We start from the raw sequence: 19787 nt of genomic DNA on the forward strand, positions 1-19787 counted from the left end.
AACTGCAAGCTAAGGATGCCAGCAGCCCCTACAAGCTGAAAGAACAGATTCTCCCTTAGAGCCTCCAGAGAGAGCATGCAGAGTCCTGACAACCTCTTGATTTTGGTGCAGTGAAACTGATGTTGGACTACCTTCCTCCAGAAATGTGAGAATAGATTTGTTGTTTTAAGACACCAAGGTTGTGGTGATTTATTACAGCAGCCTTGGGAAATGAATACACTTACATCGGAGATTTTGTCTTTTTATTATTGTTATTATTGATTTGAGAGAGAGGGAAGGAGCAGGGGGAGAGGGGGAGAGAGAGAAAGAGGGAGAGATTTGTTGTTCCACTTATTTATGCATTCATTGGTTGACTCTTGTATGTGCCCTGACTGGGGATCAAACCCGCAACCTTAGAGTATCAGGATGATGCTCTAACCAATGGAACTACCAGGCCTAGGTGGAGATTCCATCTTGAACAAAACCTAGTACCTGCTCTTTAGGAATTCACACTCTAGTGGGAAATAATACAAAGAAACAATACACAGGAATGTCCAAAAGGTGGAAGGGTAACGTAGTAAGGCTGCTGGAGTTAGAGAAGGAGTTAGCCAGGTGAGGGACTAAAGCAGGAAGGATATTCCAAGTAGAGGAAATAGTGTGGGTAAAGGCAGTGAGTAGGAGAGCACATGCCTTCAGGAAACTGTTCACATGTTTGCAATGGCAGGTGCATTGGGATGTGGGGGGTATCATGACAGAACTGCCGAGATGGACAGCAGGGGCAAGAGAACTAAGTAGTTTCCAGCCCAGAATGGAATTAATTCCTCTGGCTGGGCCCCTGATCAGAGAACCCTAGACTGTCAGTACTGGATAGAAGCCTTGGGGTCCATCCAGTCCATCTCACACATAGGGAAATTGAGGCCTACAGAAAGTGAGTCCATCCAGCGAAGAAGCTACAACCCGATGGCTGCACCATGGTCTCTATGTTGAGCCTGAGTATCCCATGTATGAGGGTCTCAGAGAAACTGCTTGGTGGTCCCTCTGTAGCCTACTTCCAAAAAGCACAGACCCTGTGGTCTCTAAACAAAGAGGGGGTTATTTGCATATTATTTACATGTTGCTAATTAGATGAGAGGCAGATTCACTCAGCCCCTTCACTTCATGTCTCCACCCCCACCTGCCATCCTCTCACTGCCATTGAGTTCTTCCTCATCCATCTCTTGACCTCAGGAACTTCTCCCATAATTCTAGCCCCTGTCTCACTCCTCAAGGCCCCTTACCTAGTCCCAGCTCAACCCTACTGTATTAACTGTTTGGTCCTGCCTGGAAGAAGTACCTGTGTGGAGGATCTTGGAACAGGTTACAGTAGAAAGGAAGATTATGGGCTTTCTAGCTTGAGGTTTACTCTGGAAATGGGGAGCAGGGAGCTCTAACTCCCTGCAGCCCAGGGGCCATCTGAATGGGGCTATGGAGTGGGGGAGGAAGGTGCTCCTTGGGGATCTGGTGGGCAGCTGCCAGCTGCATGCCCCAGGCCTGCCCTAAGCCTCTTGGCTGGCAGCCACACCAGCCCATAAAGGAGCTGGCTCCTTCTTTGAGGGAGGAGGAATCCTGGGGAAGGTCAGGGAGCATTCTCTGGCAGCCTTACATTGGTGAGGTAGAGGTTGCCATGCAAGTTATTGTGGATCCTCCAGTGGGATGGCTGAGGGTCCATCCAGATTCTTGGGGCTGTCATCAACCCAGCCCAGAAAATTGTGAGGCACTGTGCTAAACTAAGCACACTGTCTCCTTGAGGGTAGGCACTCAATATGTTTTCTTCTTCTTCTTTTTTTTAATCCGTACCCAAGGATATTTTTTTCCCATTGATTTTTAGAGAGAGTGGAAGGGATGGAGGGGAAGAGAGGGAGGAAGGGAGGAAGGGAGAAAAGGAAAGAGAGAGAAACAGACAGACATCGATTGCTTGCCTCCTGCATGTGCCCCGACAGGGCCAGGGATCGAAACTGCAACCGAGGTACGTGCCCTTGACAAGGAATCAAACCCTTGACCCTTTGGTCCATGGGATGATGCTCTAACCACTGAGCAACCAGCCAGGGCACAATATATGTTTTGTTTTATAATGAGGGGCCATCTGTTTCCTGGAGACAGGTAAAGAGGAAAGGGGGTCACAGACAGGTACAGCTTCTGCCTCTCTCACCTCCCATTAGCCTATTCTTCCCTCTGAAAGCAAGGCGACCTCTCCCAGATGAGAGGTCGGAGCCTGTTATCTGATGGCCACCAGAGAAGGCACCATACTCTAGCCACAACAATGCACAAAATGAGTTTCAGTGCCCCAGAGTTGCTGTGGGGCTCTGTCACCACCATGGCGGACTCAAGGTAGGTGCCAGGAGCTGGGAATGTTAGTGCATTAGGATTTATGGGAAAACCTGGAGCACAGCTCAGGCTAGCAACTTACAGAAATCAGCTTGCTCCGGTTAGGACAGGGGCCTGGATATGGGAAGAAAGACTGCCCTGCATATATGAATAATTTCTCTGCATACATAAGTGATGCGTGGGCTGTGTGTAGATGTGCTACAGGACGCCTCAGCAAACATCCTGACCTGCATGCACAGCTGTGTGCACATATCCCAGTCCACACAACTGCATGTTGCACATGAGTGTCTTCATGGAATTCCACCTTCCCTCTTCTCTGCTCTGGGCCTTCTCTTCTTGTTTCCTGGTAAAATGGGAAGTGGGGTAGGCACATCAGTTTCACCATCCCCAGCTCTACTCCCTTGTGTGGAGAGTCCCTGCCTCCATTTTCCCATGATAGCAAGCAGTGGATCCCTCCTTGGTCCTGAGTCGGGGAATCTCAGCCCATTACTGGCCTAGAGGACTCCATCTTGTACCAACTCTTTCTTGCCCTAGTGCCGTGGTTGGCAAACTGCGGCTCACGAGCCACATGCGGCTCTTTGGCCCCTTGAGTGTGGCTCTTCCACAAAATACCACGGCCTGGGAGAGTCTATTTTGAAGAAGGGCGTTAGAAGAAGTTTAAGTTTAAAAAATTTGGCTCTCAGAAGAAATTTCAATCGTTGTACTGTTGATATTTGGTTCTGTTGACTAATGAGTTTGCCGACCACTGCCCTAGTGTGTCCCATGCCACTCCCTCATCTAATGTCCAAGTCAAGGGGAGCAGAGGGGAGAAAGTAGGGTGATTCTATGGGAGTGGGAGTAGGAAGGGTGGATCAGATACTGTTCAATTTTGCCTGGGTCCCTCAGGAGCACTGCTGCTCATTTAAAATTCCGATTTAAAACTGAGCGGCTCTTTAAATTTCCACATTAGCATGCCGCCCTGATGCCAGGCCAAGATGTTGGGATGGATTTGGCAGGAACGCCTCTAACAGCAGCAAGCAGCAGCATTTGCCAGCAATAAAACAACGCATGAATAAAAGAAGGCTGGCTTGGCAGCAACAGCAGCAGCACAGGTAGCTGGGTGAGCCCAGGAGGGGCCCACATATTTGGGGGCTCAGGCATGAAGGCCTGTGCAGGGGCATGTATGAGTGTAGGCCTCTGTGGCTGTCTTGGCCCTCACCCTCAATCTGTGCCTGCAGTGGAATCTGGGGTGAGGGCCCGGGTAGGATGGAGGTTTCTCTCCTGTGCCTGTCTCATCCCCTTCCCTGAAGAATTATCATCTTTGAGGAGACAGATGTTGTCTTTGATGAGGACACAGGACTTGGCCCACAGCCTGAGTTGACCTACTTCATTAGGGGCCCAGAGAACAGGTAGGGTCAGAGAGAGAAACACTGTCTGGAGTGGATTCTAGATCTATGACCCCAGATACCTGAGTGCGGAGAGGCACTGTCAGGATAAGGGCACTGGATGAGAGGCAGCTGTGAGAACTAGATATTAGTGCTCAGCTGGGTGGAAGAGATGTTCTGGGCTGGGCATTGGCTAAAATAGGGAGTGGCCAGGGAGAGCAAGGGGCTGCCCTCACTTTAATTTTGAGGTCAGACGGCAAGGGCAGCAGAAAGGTGCAGATGAAGGCCTGGGCTGAAGGCTGGCCACTTCCCAGACAAATCCACTCCCTGCTTCCAAGGGTCTAGTCCCAAAGGACCTGTGTTCCTCTGCTCCAATCCCTTGGCGGAGGCTTGTCACCAGCCCTGTCAACAAACAAGCAGCTTGGCCGGCTTTACCATCTATCCCTCCCTCTTGTTCAAACCAACCCCTTCCCTGAAGTCCAGGGGAAGAGGACAGAAGCAAACAGAGGGGTGGCAGAGAGGTCTCTGCAATCTCAGCTAAGGTAGAAAAGAGGGACAACCTTCTCCGATAGAACTCCTCCCTTCCAGCTCACGAGGGATTTCAGGCCCCAATATGGGGAGAAGTTGTTGGGATTTTGAATTCTCTCAATCCCTGGAGAAGTTAGAGAACAGGCGGGCAGGGCCAGGTATTAGGAGGGCAGAGGCCCCATACCATACCTTGGAACTGGGACTAGTCCTGTCCTGATGGCTTTTTACCAGAATGAGATGACCTGCAGGCACCCTGTTCCCTGGTGCACACATTGGGGGTGAGTTAGCTCTGGAGTGAGAGAGTGGCTAAGAAGTTGAGTTTAGGACAGAGATATCATTTTGTCATTTATTCATTCATTCAACAAATATTTACCAAACAGCTGCTTTATGCCAGGCACTGTCCTGGGCAATGGGAGCACACCGGTGAACACAGACAGACGTGGTCATTGTCCTCGTGGAACTTTCCATCTAGTGGGGGAAATAGGATCATTATTCAAATGGCTGCACAAATAAGTGTGAAATAACTGTGCTAAGTGCTCTGAAAGGATACGTAGTACCATGAAAGTATACAGTCGGGGGACTTGGCTGAGTCTAAGGAGTTAAGGATGAGCTTGCAAAGGAGACAGAGAAAGAGCAGCCAGAGTGGTAGGAGTATTGGCAGTGACATCATAGAATCAGCGAGGAGGTGGTCAACTCTGCCGAGAGATGCTGAGAGCTCATGAGACACCTATTCATCCTGACTCCTACCTGCTAGTTGTGACTACAGGTATGGAAAGTCTCTGGCATCATGCCTGGCTCACAGTTGGTGCTCTGTAATGTTAGTTCTCTTTCTCCCCCTCCCCAAGCTAAGCCTCCCTTCAGGGACCCCAGATTTTTGGAACAAAGGAGTTGCTGAGGCTCAGCCTTCTCTGTCAACTCAGGCCGCAAAGCCCAGCCATCAGTCCTCAGGGAGAGACTCTGGGCCTTGCCCTGCCTCTTCACATTAGTCCCTTCACATGGAGCCCTACCGTTCCCAAACCTAATTCCTCCTTTGCATTGGTCTTCCACAAAGAGGGGCTGGGGTCTAGGTCTTAGAAAGATTTCATTCTGGCCTTGCTTCTGGGGCTGAGTCTGAGAAGTAAGAGAGTTGGAATCCTCAGGAGCTCCCAAAGTTGCCCGGGGTGAATCTGAGTGTCTTAGGTAGGGAGAGGGGGAGTAGTGGGGAGATGGGGAGGCGGGCTGCCCACCCAAGGCGGCGTAGAGCCCAGAGCCTTTTCCATCGCAGACACCCCATCTGTCTCACACAGAAGGCTGGGTTGGAGGAGGTGCTGGGAAGGGGGGTATGAAGGGTGAAACTGTACAGTCTGTGAGCTGGCATGAATGCAGTGAAGGTGCTGACCCCGAAGGATGGAGGGTTCAGGGTGGGGTATCGGCAGGGCTACTGAAGACTAGTGGTCAGAGTTTGGGACTGGAGGTGGGGAAGATATGGGGACACTGTGTGCTACTCTCCCTAGACAGCTTTGTGTTTGATTTTGATATATAGCTCCCCACCCCACCAACCGGAGGGCAAATAATTATACCCCTCTGGCCAAAAAACTAATGGCATTCCTAAGCCTAGGGCTAGGCTGGATTCATGATGCCTTCCTCTTCCCAGCAGTCAAACCTTTTTCAGACCCTAAAATAATATTTTAGTTAAATTTGACAGTTTTCAGAGTGTTTCCTTTTACATATTACTTTAAACTTATCTCACTAAAGTCCACTATTATAACTTATTTATTTATTGTTGTTAATCCTCACCTGAGGATATTTTTTCCATTGATTTTTTAAAAAAATATATATTTTTTTTATTTCAGAGAGAGGAAGGGAAAAGGAGAGATAAAAACATCGATGAGAAACATCACATCAATCAGCTGCTTTTGCACGCCCCCTACCGAGGATCTAGCTGGCAACCAAGGTATGTGCCCTGACTGGGAATCAAACCAGCAACCTCCTGGTGCCTGGGACAATGCTAAACCAAATGAGCCACACCAGCTGGTCTCCACTGATTTTTAGAGAGAGTGAAAAGGAGGAAGGGAGGAGGGAGGGAGGGAGAGAAACATCAATGTGAGAGAGTCATGTCGATTGGTTGCCTCCTACATGCGCCTGACCAGGGCTGGGGATCAAACCTGCAACCGAGGTGCATGCCCTTGACCAGGAATCGAACCCAAGGCCCTTCTGTCCATGGGCCGACACTCTAATGACTGAACATACTGGCCAGGACTATTATTATTACTGATCTGCCGATGAATCAACAAAGGATAGAATGAGTGAATAACCAGGATCACAGGAGAATAAGAAGAGGGGACTCAGATTCAGGTTTCCTGACTGACTGGAAAACTTTGGGAGATACCCAGGCCTTGATGGACATACACTGACACAGCCCCCTTCCTGGATACCAACATACAAACACTAGGAAACTAGGCATTCTCTGAGGGACAGGCCTCCCACATACAGAAATATGAGAGGGCTCTAGACTGGAAGTTTAGGAAGGAGGGGCAGGCCAGGGTGTGGGGAGTGGAAAAGGTCAACGAGGAAGCAGCTGTTAGGGTCTACTCCAGGTCCTGAACAGACCCTTGGGAATCCCTGTGGACATCCCCTCCCCACATTCCAAGTTCTAAATACTCCCCCCCCCCCACACACACACTTAAAAAAAAAAAAGATTCCACAGCCTCCCTATCTACTCCTGTGTTTTCTCCCATTCTTCCCTGTTTGGAAGTTCTTCCTCAGGTGTAACTTCAGGATGCAGCTTACTACCTCTAAAACAGGTGCCAAGGGAACCCAAGACAGGGCTTTGGTTATTAAATATAAATAGACAGGGAAGGGAAACTGAATATAGAGACATATTATATCTCACAATCCCTGCAAGTTATTAGGAAGAAGGCACTAGTGGTTGCTAAGCAACAGGTCTCCATAGAGGACGAGGCACTGAGGAAAAGCCTCCTTTGACTGAATTTTGGGGTGAGAGGGTAGGGAAGGTGGAAGTCAAAGGCCTGTGGTCTGGCAGGCAGGCTGCTGGGAATGGTTGGTTTGTCCTCCAAGATTCCCCAGGCCTTAGCAAACTCCGCCTTTACAGCCTTCAGGATTGGTGGAAGGAGGAAGGCCTCGGGCAGCCCTCCCTTCCTGCCAGGAGGAGGGAACCTGGTTTCCATAGCAACCCAGAAACAATCCTGGCCTTGTTTTGCTTATGACTTCTCTGTAGCCCTCTCAGGGAGCACTATCATGGACCTCTTTCTCTGACCTCCAACTTCTGATTTGAGGGGGAGGGCCCATAGAAAGGTTAGAGGAGGGGATGCCGCCAGGCTGGTCTGTCTTCTCCCTAATGTTACCTGTTAAGACTAAAGGGGCAGTGACTTTTCAGGGAAAAGGGCTTCCAGGTGTCCCCTGACCGCTCGCTCATCTTCCCAGGGGCTGCAAAAAGCAGGGCCAAACGGTGGCATGGGATGCAAATTCTGGTCCATGCTTGCTTTCTAAAGGGCTAGTACAGACTGGGGTTGGAGGTCAGGAGAGAATGAGGGAGTAGAATCGTTTGTGCCCCTTGGCCACCCAGACCCCCATCCTCCTTGACCTGAAATCCATTGTTGTCAAGACCAGAGAATGGAGATATAGAACATTAACGTATGTCAAGTATAAGTGAGTGGCACCGAGGGGCATAATCTGTTTTTCTAATATGACCACAAGCAGAGTGTTAGAAGAATTAGGCCGACAGCTGCTGGTCTCCCCACAACCACCACCACCCCGCCCTTTTTACACCCCCCCTCCTTGCTCTCCCTCTCCCTTCCTCCTCGGCATTTGCACACACCAATGGCAGCGGAGCCCTGCTCGAGATTTCTCTTAATCTTCCTCCACCATCCTGCGCTCTTTCCGCAGGCGGTGCTGCGAAGCCGGCAGAGCCCCGCGTCACACCTTACTGCTCTCTGAGATTGCTCCACAGAGAGCTCAAGGAGATGGCAATTCGGTGCTGATGCCGGCTGGCAGCAGTTGCAAGAAGGGAAGGAGGAGAGAAAGGGAGGAGGGGAGGGGAGAAAAAGTTGGCACAGATACCAAGTTTTTCCCTAGAGAGACTGGGGGGTGGGGGGCGCAAGAGAAGAAAATGACACAGGGGAAAGGAAACAAGGAAAAAGAGGCAGAGTGAGAGAGAGAGAGAGAAAGAGAGAGAGAGAGAGAGAGAGAGAGAGAGAGAGAGAGAGAATATGAATGAATTTGTTTTCTTAAATCCACATATGGACATTGCTACCCTACCTCACTCATGACCCTCTAAAGATCATACCACCCAGTCGGGGTTCCTACACACAGACACACACTCACACACTCTCTCACAGCCAACCTGGAGATCAAAGCGGCCCAAGCATGTTGTGTGTATTTGTGCAAGTGTATGTGTGTGTGTATACGCCTGTATGTTGTCTCTGTTTTGGATCGCAGTAGAATGCAGTATGTAAATGAGATGGTTATTACCGCAATGTTCATCAAGCTGAGCCGAGAAGACATTAATAGCCTGATGAATATGCATGTGAATTTGTTAATTAAGTTAATTATTCTGCTGAAAATGCATTCGTCTTCCAAGGACATTTTCCCAATGATTTTTACATGCTCTAGCCATTAGTCATGCTATATTTTATCAGGGAAATGAGTTTGCTTAAGTTGTAAAGAGAGAGAGAGAAGAGAAGAGAAATAGAGGGGGGAAAAGGAAGAGAAAAAAAAAGAAAGAGGAAGAAGGAAAATGTGTTGAAGTTGAGAGTGGGAAGGCATCTGAGGCCAGCCTGAAGTTTGAGGCCCAGCTGGGCTTTTGAAGCCTGCCCTCAATTTTTATGGGTACCTTACTCTACAATTTTTTGCCCTTATTTTGATGACAAACTTTTTTTTTCCAGTGCCAAATTTCCAACACATTAATTAATTGTTGTAGCCAATTAACTGTAGTTGTGCAAATGAGTTTAGCACTAATTACCATGCAGTGCCTGTAATCACATAAAAAACTTGCTGAGAGAGAGAGGAGAAAGGAGGAATGGGAAGGGAGTGGTGACAGGAGAGAATGAGACCTGGAGTAGAGAGGCAGCCAAAGAAAGGGAGTAAGCAGGGGTCCTAAGATTTCCTGGTTAGGAGCCATCTTGGCTGCAAGGGAAGAGAGCTCTCCCAGCCACGTCAGAACCTCTGACAGTCAGGAAATCTCAGTGGGGATAAGAGCTAGTAAAGAGTGGTCTCCCTTGTGTCTAAGAACTTCCAACCAAAAGGCAGATGCAGAATGGATACCTCTGGTTGTTTCAATGCAGTATAGTCCCCATAAATCCTGAAGGCCTCCGTGTTTTCCTCACATGGCTGGAATTACTTGGTAAGGATGGCGGGCGCCACTGTGAGAACATGTGCCATTTTTGATGGGCCAAGGGAGATGGAGAAGAGTAATCTGTGCAGTCAGCCCAGTTCTGGAGCCATAAGTAGATAGGGAAAATTATTATGAGTCCACCATCACTAGAATAGGGCCAAGGGAGCAATAGTAACATCAACTATAAAAGAGTCAGTTCCAGCAAGAGGTGGGAGGAGGCAACCTTTGGCCAGATACAGCCCCCAAGAGAGGAGCCAAACCTTCTCTCCTGCAAGGTGGCATCTCTACCATCCATCATGTCTGGGCCAACGCAGGTTTCTACCTGTCAGCTTCAACCAGTGACCAGAGGCTCAGACCAAATGATTTCTACAACTCCTGACTTAGAGGGGAAGAGCAGTGGTGAAGTCAGGACTAAACACTGGACTGGTGTTTTACCTCCCACTCTGTTTGCCCCCTGTACCTTGTTCCAGACACTGAGACTGCCCAAGGTGTAGTACATGTGGAAATGAACTGTAGTTCCCCTCACCACAACCAAATAAAAAGGTGCTACATCTCCCTTACTCCTCCAGAATAGAGAGCTCACTTTTAAAAAATATATATTTTATTAATTTTTTACAGAGAGGAAGGGAGAGGGATAGAGAGTTAGAAGCATCGATGAGAGAGAAACAAAGATCAGCTGCCTCCTGCACACCTCCTACTGGGGATGTGCCCGCAACCAAGGTACATGCCCTTGACCGGAATCGAGCCTGGGACCTTTCAGTCCGCAGGCCGACGCTCTATCCACTGAGCCAAACCGGTTAGAGCACAGAGAGCTCACTTTTTGTCATAGGCTCATTTTCCTTAGACCTGTAAAGGGATATATTCAACTTCATATTTCCAAGGAGTATCTCGCCTCCTCATTCTCTGATAGACAACCGAAGGGTGGATCCTCCCTTTCCCATTCCAGGCCTCGGGTCTGTGGGCAGATGGCCTGTGGGCTCCGTCCACTTCAGCCTGTTCTTCCCTGGCAAAGGGAAAACAATTTCAAAGACACATGCCTCATTGTGCCTGCTCAATGACACTGCTGCTCTTCTAACCTACGAACCAAAGTTAGCTGTGATGACCTGGATTGACCCAAGATGCTCCAGTGTTCTTTGTGCCTCCAACATCTCTCTTCCAACACACCCTTTTCCCAGCAACCTTAGTCAAGGTCTGAGAAAGCCTGGTATAACGAAAGAGCCCTACTATCTTGGGTTCCAAGGTATCTTCTTTGCCATTTAATAGAATGTGATAGTGGGAAAATCATTTACTATGAGCCTCATTTTTCCTAGTCTATGAAATGGAAATAATAGTGCCATGTCTGAAAGATTAAGAAGCTTAATAACTCTGACTATAAAACACTCAGCACACCAAGTAAAATGAGCTACTTCATTAATTCCTAATGAGTACAAAGCATTCTTTTTTTTAAAATCCTCACTCGTGGACATGCTGTGTGTGTGTGTGTGTGTGTGTGTGAGAGAGAGAGAGAGAGAGAGAGAGAGAGAGAGAGAGAGAGAGAGAGGTGAGAGAGAAACAGTGATCAGTTGCCTTCCCTACATACCCCAACAGGAATCAAATCAGAAACACAGGTGTGTGCCCTGACCGAGAATTGAACTGGCAACCTTTTGGTGTACAGGCTGATGCCCCAATTGAGCCACTCCTGCTGGGGAAAGTATTCTTTAACAGGTGAATGGTTAAACTGTGGTACATCCCCATCAGGAAATAAATAAAAGGACCAAGCTATTGATACATATAAAAACATAGATGGAATCATGCTGAGTGAAAAAAGCTAATCCTAAAAAGTTGCATAGTGTATAACTCCATTTTTGAAGTGACAAAATTTTAGAAGTGGAGGATAAGATTATTGTTTGCTAGGGATTGAGGAGGGGTAAGGTGGGCATGATTATAAAAGGGCAACATGAGGAATACTTGTGGTATGGAAACTGTTCAGTATCGTGACTGTAGTGGTAGATATTCAAATTTATACAGGTAATAAAATTACATAGCACACACACACACACACACACACACAAACAAGTAAAACTGGTTAAATCTAAATAAGATTGGTGGATTGTATCAATGTCAATATTTTGGTTGTGATATTTTTTCACTATTGGGTGAAAGTAGGAAAAATGTATAAGGGATCTTTTATTTTATTTTATTTTTAAATATATTTTATTGATTTTTTTACAGAGAGGAAGGGAGCGGGATAGAGAGTTAGAAACATCGATGAGAGAGAAACATCGATCAGCTGCCTCCTGCACACTCCCTACAGGGTATGTGTCCGCAACCAAGGTACATGCCCTTGACCGGAATCAAACCTGGGACCCTTGAGTCCGCAGGCCGACGCTCTATCCACTGAGCCAAACCGGTCAGGGCAGGATCTTTTAAAAATGTATTGTTTCTTACAACTGCATGTGAATCTATAATTACCTCGATTAAAAGAAGCTATGATAGATGATTAATGTCTCTGCTGGGTACAGAAGGAAGAAGAGGCTGCCCTTGTGTTTCCATTGCAGGACTCCAAAGAGAAAGATTAAAAAATATTATTCTCATTAGGGTATATCAATAAAATGATCATAACCATGGGGGGCCATTTGTATCTGTTGACCCAATAATTCCACTTCTTGGAATTTACTATAAAAAATGCATGAAGTTTTATGTGTTAGGATGTTTGTTGTGGTATTATTTAAAAGAGTAAAAATATCTAAAGGATTAAAAATAGGAGATGAGCCTTATAAATCATGGCCTATCAAGATAATGAAATATTCTATAGACTTGAAACAGTTTAAAAATACACACCCAGCACAATGTAGGCACTCAATAAATGGTAGTTCACTTTACTGGGATGTCTGGGTATCAAAAGAGCTCATGTGGATAAATGTACTTACACAACAAGGTGCCTGGCGAACACTAGATGTTGCCAGTTACCCTAATGGCTGTCTCTCCCAGCTCTACCCGAGTCAAAGATGTGCTTCCAGGCAGAACACTGTCTAAGGTGCTCCTGGCTTGAGAGGAATGGGAATGGGGGAACTGACTTACTGGGGTGTATGAGTCAAGAAATTGGAACTTTCCTTTCCAGAAGACTGCCAACCCTGGTTCCACACCATGAAGAAAACTATGGACATTCTCCCCAGAATATGCATATACACATATTGGACTATAATCATGGAGTCTTTGAAGCAATGTCAGTCCTGCTGACTCGATAAAAGTAATAGACACTATTGCATCAACCCTTTTTGAATGAGCATCAGGCACTGTCCTAGGTGTTTTACACACATTATTTCACTATATTCTCTCCACAACCTTAAGAGGTTGTTCATCTGCATTTCAGACAAGGAAAGTAGGGCTCAAAGCGGTTAAGTGACTCACCAAAGTGGCACAGCTGATAAATGGCAGCACTATCACTGGAACCCAAGGCTGTCTAATTAACACATATTACATTTATTATTATTTTTATTATTTTTAAAAAATATATATTTTTATTGATTTCAGAGAAGAAGGGAGAGGGAGAGAGAGATAGAAACATCAATGATGAGAGAGAACCACTGATCGGCTGCCTCCTGCATACCCCCAACTGGGGATCGGGACTACAACCCGGGCATGTGCCCCCGACCGGAATCGAACCTGGGACCCCTCAGTCCACAGGCTGATGCTCTATCCACTGAGCCAAACCAGCCAGGGCAACACATACTACATTTAGAAGGACTGAAAAGGGTGTACTGTGATTGCACTAAGGCTCACATCTGGAGGAGCCCCAGAAAAGTAACCCTGTTCTTCCAATGCCCGTTGGGTAGTAGACAAAGATCTAAATCCATCCAGGCAGAAGCAAAATCTCTGAAGAGAAGTAGGCCCATTCTGAAGTCTTATATCCCATGAGTTTTTCCAGATATCTAACCTCAAACCTTTCTGCTAAAATCTGATCCTTTTCCCTCTCGTTTGCAGTGGAGATGGTGAATACCTGACATGGTGCCCTTCCATGAAAGGTCTAGGTCAGGAGGGGATAGAGGAGCTTCTCCTTCCCCAGTTCTGTTGAGGCCATGACTAAGACACTTCAGTCCCTTTGGTCTCGTGGGTCTGCCCCAAAGTATCAAACCAAAGATAAGCAAGAGAAAATGGGCCAGGAAGAAAAGCAGAAAGAAATAGCCTAACCAGACCAAGGAGACCAGCTTGGAAGATGGCCTGGGAGTCCTTCAGGATCTTAGTGCCAGGAACAGGTGAAGTTAAGGTGGGCAGTTTTTCCTACCAGGCTCAGCAGCCAGCTTTGCATTTGACATCTACCTAACTGTGGAGGTCTGGCCGGCATCCCTCATGCCAGAGCCTCTTGTCTATCTTGACATGACATCTCTACAGAAAGGAGGGGGCTGGGTTCTGCCACTCAGTATTTATTCCTCCTATTTCAGTACTACCTCGCTGAACTTGCTCAGGACCAGGCAGTCCAACTGGGGGCCTTAGAGATGCCCGGAGAAGAGAATAATCATGTGAGAAGGATGTTGGGATCCCAAGGCTAGGTCTAAAGCTCTTTCTCTCAACATGAGAGCCAGGAGGGCAATTGAAGCCTGAGTTTGGATGCAGACTGGGGAAGGGAAATCTTACCCCTCCCTCTCTTCATCCTTCCCTCCTCCATACACTATTCTATCCTTCTGGGGCCAAGCATACCCACTGTTCACTTTGGCTTCCCTCACCACCTATCCTATGGATAGGAGAGGGTTAAAGGCATGGTATGGGCAAGCTATAAATTTCCCATCAGTGTGGGGAGAATAGGACTGTTGGCAAGGAGGGGGCTGGGCTAGGGGGGAGGGGGAGCTGGGAAAAAGCCAGGAGGTTGTCTCTAGGTAACAATAAACACTGCAAGCAAGGAGCAGCTGTTACACTTACTCTCTCTGCATCACAATGCTGAAATAACACTAATAAACCAGTGTGCCCAATGCACAGGCATACACGCATTTAGGGCCAGGCGCCACAGTACCCCTAGGGCTGCCCTCCGCTTCGGGTCAGGGCCCTTGGTACCAGTGGACATACCAGACTTGGCCTGGCTATCCTTGTGGGGAGGATGAGTGTTGATGGGTCAGTTTCAGAGTGGCAGTCTCAGAGTCAGGGGAGTAGCAGAGACTAGGGACTCTGGGTTCAGATCCTGGTGGAAAGAGTTCAAGTAGGATAACTCTTGAGTGGGTGTTGGGAGGAGAGAAGGAGAGCAAGAAGGAGAAAAGTATAGGGAACAGGCAACTACTTACCAAGTCCTTAGATTGGAGGGGATGAAATGGCCAGGAGTGGAGCTGAATGAAGGGAGGTGGACGATAAGAAGGGCTAAGGAGAGGTTTGAGAAAGAGGAGAAGCATATGGTATTGAGGAGTGATTCTTATATTTCTCTCCCTCACTCTCTCACTCCTTCTTACACCTCACTGCACCGGGTGCACCCCCTCACGCCGCTACTATTATACCAGAGCTCCTGATGCTGTCAGGGAGAGCTGGGGAGTGGAGCTAGTCCCATGTTCCTACATAAAGGGCAGTTGGTCTCTTCCTATCTCAAACCAAATCCATCTCTGGAGCTTCAGGAGCATCCCAGCAGAGCCCCTCTCCCCAGCCAGCAAGCAGAGTCACCAGCAAAGAAAGCAATAGAAATAGGCAGATGAGTACTTGGACTCTGTCAGAGAAGTCCCCTCCTCTTAGCCCATCCTTCTCTGAGTTTAGAGGGAGGATATTAATTACTATGTATTTGGATCCTTGCTTACCTTTGCTGAAACAAGGCCTCTGGCACTGTGGTCAAAGGCATGGCTGGGTCTCTTGGTCCATCTCCTGGTCCCTTCCTGCTGCTGTGATCTCAAATATAGCACCCTATCACTCCCCTGATTCAGAAAGGATGGAGAAGATGGCCTGTAAGAGAGAGAGAGAATCAGCACCTTTGAGGATCATGGTGCCTATTTCCAGGGAAGAGAGTACAGAGACTAAGTAGTCTTATAATGTTTTTAAAAAACATAAATTCCCAAGTCATGCGGTGTCAGCTGGGTACCAAGAGTTCTGAGCAGGCAAGTGAGGGCTGGAAGAAGGAGCTTTGTCTGCCTGGGAAGCTCCTCTTCTGGATGATTCCCAGGAGCCTTGAGCTGTCTAGCACATGTGGATGCCCAGTACCTTCTGTGCAGCCAATGGTTACAATAAGAGCAAGAATAATTGGCCCCTCCTATCCTTGCCTCACTGAAGTCTCTCACTGGGATGCTCAGCTTCTCCTATTCTCTTTCCCATTTCCCTCTCTTCCTTCATAGCTAGGGCCTCTCCGAGCCCCACAATCCAGATAAGAGAGCTTTATCCACAGAGCTCAGAGTGGGGGAGAAACGGGCAAAAGAGAGCTCTAACAGGCCTGGGCCCCCTTCCCACTGTTGTTTTCATGAGCCTGCCTGCCCCTCCCACCGCTATGAGTCACCAAAACCTTGAGCTCAGCTGAGCTGCCAGCAGCCTTCTCCCTCCCCCTACTCCAGCCAAGCAGATATGCACCCGAAGGGTCCCAGAGCCCCATTCTTTAGTGCTAGGAACCTGCAACACACATACACATTGAGATGAGTGAGCAAAGGAGTGCAAGAGACCTCAGCATGTGCTCTGTGCTGAAGCAGAGAGCCGGCTGCCTTCCCCACTGCTCTGTGTTTCAGAGGAGAAACAGAGGCTCTGTAAACAGGAGCCACCCTAATAAATCCCCTGAAAAATATTCAATATGAACAGCCTGTCCTACGTTAGGCAATCAGCTTCACAAGAGGGACTACAGGCCTCTTAGTACCCAAATTTTCCCTATCTTCTCCCCAATTTCAGGCTTCTTCCTGATCTCCCCAAGAAAATCTCCCTTTCCAACTCCCTGGCACAGTTTTCCTACTCTACCCCTACCCCCTGCAGGCCCTCAGAAGCAGTGGGGGAGCTGGAAGGATTCTTTCCAGACTGTTTAGGGGGACTTGAGGGGGTCCGTCTTAACTTGCTAGCAGTAGAGAAGGCAGAGAATCAGACAGCCAAGAAGGTGATCCTGAGGGTTTAAGGATAGGCCAGGGTGAGGCTGGGGATACTTAGAAAGGAATATCCTGCTCTTGCCCAGGGCCTTTGAGGATATAAAATGGGGACTAAGATAGAGGAAAAGATAATTCTGGGAGTGGGGAAGGTGTTGGGGGCCTGGAGGGTGTGACCAAGTTTCTACCCACACTGCTTTCCAAGCTCTCTGCCCATTCTTGCCCTAACCCCAACTTAATCTCATGAAGCACAGAACAAAGAATGTTAAATGTTTTGAGGAAGGAAGAAGATGCCAGGAAAAGCCACCTCTGGTAACCTGCGGAAAGTCCCTTTTCTCCTCCCTGCTCTCCCTTCTCAACCCTCGTGTCTGGATAGTGAAGGAAGCAGGAGGTGGGGATGGGACAGCAGGAAAGGTGCCTTTTCTCCAGTGTGGGCCGACACCACACAGAGCCAGATGGGCCTGGCTGAGAGCTCGGGGCCATGGCACCACATGAATACGGGGCAGGGGCATTTCTGACAGCCTTCAGAGCCCGCAGTTCCATTTCCATCTCTGTTCTCAGCTTAGACATGGATAACGGGGATAAGACCACTCCTCAGTACTTTTTTTTTGGAGGGGGGGGCTTAATTTTCTCTAGCAGCTTATATTGCAGCAGGGAAACTTGTGATAAAAATCTCAACAACAAAAAAGCTCAATATTTAGTCATCATTGAGGGATTTATTTCTAGGTCAAGGAACTGAGGTAGTTGGTGCATTTCCTTCTCTGTGGACCTTATAAAATACGGTAAAATCCCATGGAAGTGGGGGTGGAGTGGGATCTGTCTGCCTGGAAGCAAGGGAATACATCAGATAATCTTTGGAATAGGCTGTATAAGGGAAATGTTCCCGAGTAGTGCACCTGCCTTACTCCCCTGAGTTGCTTCCAAGACTCAGGGGCCAGAGACAAGAGACTCCAAGCAGTAGAGAGTAACATCCTGCCGACACTCCTCCCTTGACTTTCCTCCCCACACCCTACCTATGTACCTTTCCCTGTGTTCCCAGGAACTCTCCAAATCCAGGAACACAAACAACACCAGGACAGGATTCAACTGATTTCCCATCTCTGGCTCTCTTTTCCACAACTATAAAATTAAGAGTTCAGCAAGATGAGCTCCAAGTTCTCTTCCTTGCAACAGTAAGGTTCTATGATTCATACCCCAAAGGCACAGACCTCATTTGCATGCTGTTTTGCATGTAATCTCCATGGCACTTATTTCATGTCTAAACGTACAGAAATATCTCTAAACCCTGCCCTTATCCTCTCTCTCACCAGTCTCTGGTTCTATGGCCCCTAGCTCTTGTCCTCTCTTCAAAGTTCTGTCCCCACCTTCCTTTCACTTCATGTTATAGCACTCACTGGGACAAGCCCAACTGGACAAAATCCTGGGAGCAAGAAAACAGCCTTACCTAATATTCTGGCTGCAATTTTGGGCCCCAGGCCTGAGTCAACCGGTACAGTTCCATCCTTTTTGAAGCTCCTGGCAGTTGGGGGTAAATCCTGGCACTCCTCAGTGCCTCCCCTCTTCCTCCACCTCACTATTCTCCATGCCAGAACGCAAAGTGGCCAGTGATTGATGGGCCTGGGTTCCCGGTAACCGCACCCAGTGGCCCAATCCTCCTCCCTTACCCGATCCCTCCCCTGTCCCTATTCAGAGATCAGATTGTCTCATGTTGGTCCCTGAGGTCCCATTAATTAAAAATACATCCAATTAAATGGCAGGTGAAAACGTGCTATTGGAGCTCTCCACCCCCCTTGCCCCAGCTTGGTCCCCCCCGCCCCCCTTAAGGCTCAGCTGTGCTTTGAGCTGAGAAAAAAAGAGAGAGAGAGAGAAGAAGAACGAGGGAGAGAGAAGAGGAAGACATAGGAGTGGGGGTATGGCAGTGTGTGGGGGGGTACTATTTGAACCTCTGCCAGGGTAGCATGTGCCAGCCTGGGAGGGTGGCACTGTGCCCTGATGTCTAATTTCTGGAGGTGTGAGTTAGTTCAGTCAGCTGGGTACCCACTTCCATTTCCCTTAAAGGGGCAGAGGGAAGTCAAAGGGCATGGCTAGCTGTGCTGCCCTCCTTCTGGGCTGAGTGGGTGAAGAGCAGAAGTGTAAATGGTAGAGGGCCCTTAGGTGGGGGTGTGATGTTCAGGGGTTGGTAGAGTCTGAGGCCTCCATTCTTGGCATATCACTGCTCTTTCCGACATTGCAAAGAAAAGAAGAGGCGGCTGGGACCCAGGTGGCAGGGCATGGCAATGTTCCCAAGCCAGGCTGTGCCTACCCCTGCCCACAGGAAAACTGAGAAAAGAATGGAGGGAGGGAGGAAGGAAGGAGCCATAATTTGGGTGGGAGCAAATGGGTCAGCTAGGATAAAATATACAAGGATGAACAACTGTGTTGGCACTACATCCCCCAGCACCTTATAAGCTAAGAGGGTCTGAAAAGACTTGTTTTGTTTGCCCTTTCTCTAGTCAAAAAGAAACAGCAGTATTGTGAAGGCACCTTGACCTGGCGACCTGGCAGGCTGTGAGTAGGGTATCTCCCTTGACGAGCACTGATAACTCTCATTCTCTTCCACACTTACTATGTCCCCAGAATTTTGTCAGCATGTACCCCTGCCCGCCGCCCCCCCACCCTTTCTGGTAAAGTCCTCCGGCCCCAGGCAATGCAAAGCTAACGGGCACCAAGAGCTGTTGGGAGAGGAGCTAGGAAAGAAGGGATGACTAAGGGTGGCACTCAGAATCCAGGCAGGAATGGGGGTGGTTTGCCGACTCAGGGCCCCCGCCTGGCCTCCTTGGCAGCCTCAGTACCTCCTCACTTCACTTTAACGCTAATTGGAGATTTTAATCTGCGCTGCTGCTCTGCTCGGGGTGCTGGGGGGAGCGCCAGCTGTGCAGTAATTCCAGCAGCACCGACTGTTTAATCAAGCTGTCCTCCTGGGGAGGGGCCCTCGGGCATGGGGGTAGGAGGGAGGAGCAGAACCTCTGTCATCTCCCTTAGCCTGTTCAGCCTGGAAGGGCTCATGGAGACTGAGGCGCAACTGTGTGGTGCCTCATCCCCATAAGGGCTCCATGGCCACTTGAATCCCTAGCAGAGCCATTACATGGTCAGTATGAGGCTCATGGGCCAAAGCAGCCTCCCTCCCCATCCTGCTTTCTGACACCCTTTTTGGCCCAGAGCCCTGGGGTGTCCTGGGGT

At 48.5% G+C, this 19787-nt stretch overlaps 1 protein-coding gene across 11 annotated transcripts in view; it reads right to left on the reverse strand.

Annotated features, from left to right (window-relative positions):
- Positions 1 to 354: 354 nt before the first annotated feature.
- The window catches only part of CDK12 (cyclin dependent kinase 12), a 75412-nt gene continuing 55979 nt past the window's right edge, over positions 355 to 19787 (reverse strand). For 9 of the 11 annotated variants that reach the window (XM_079797429.1, XM_079797427.1, XM_079797428.1 and 6 more), the window contains 2 exons: positions 15318 to 15459; positions 4120 to 4703 (listed from right to left, as the gene is read on the reverse strand). The gene's annotated coding sequence lies outside the window, so the exon portion shown is untranslated. Of the gene's footprint in view, positions 2687 to 4119; positions 4704 to 11097; positions 14893 to 15317; positions 15460 to 19787 lie in introns of those variants that run through there. The other 2 variants (XM_079797431.1, XM_079797432.1) reach the window with 2 other exon arrangements.

Source organism: Cnephaeus nilssonii (assembly GCF_951640355.1).
Source record: "Cnephaeus nilssonii genome assembly, chromosome: 19".
Lineage (NCBI taxonomy): Eukaryota > Metazoa > Chordata > Mammalia > Chiroptera > Vespertilionidae > Cnephaeus > Cnephaeus nilssonii.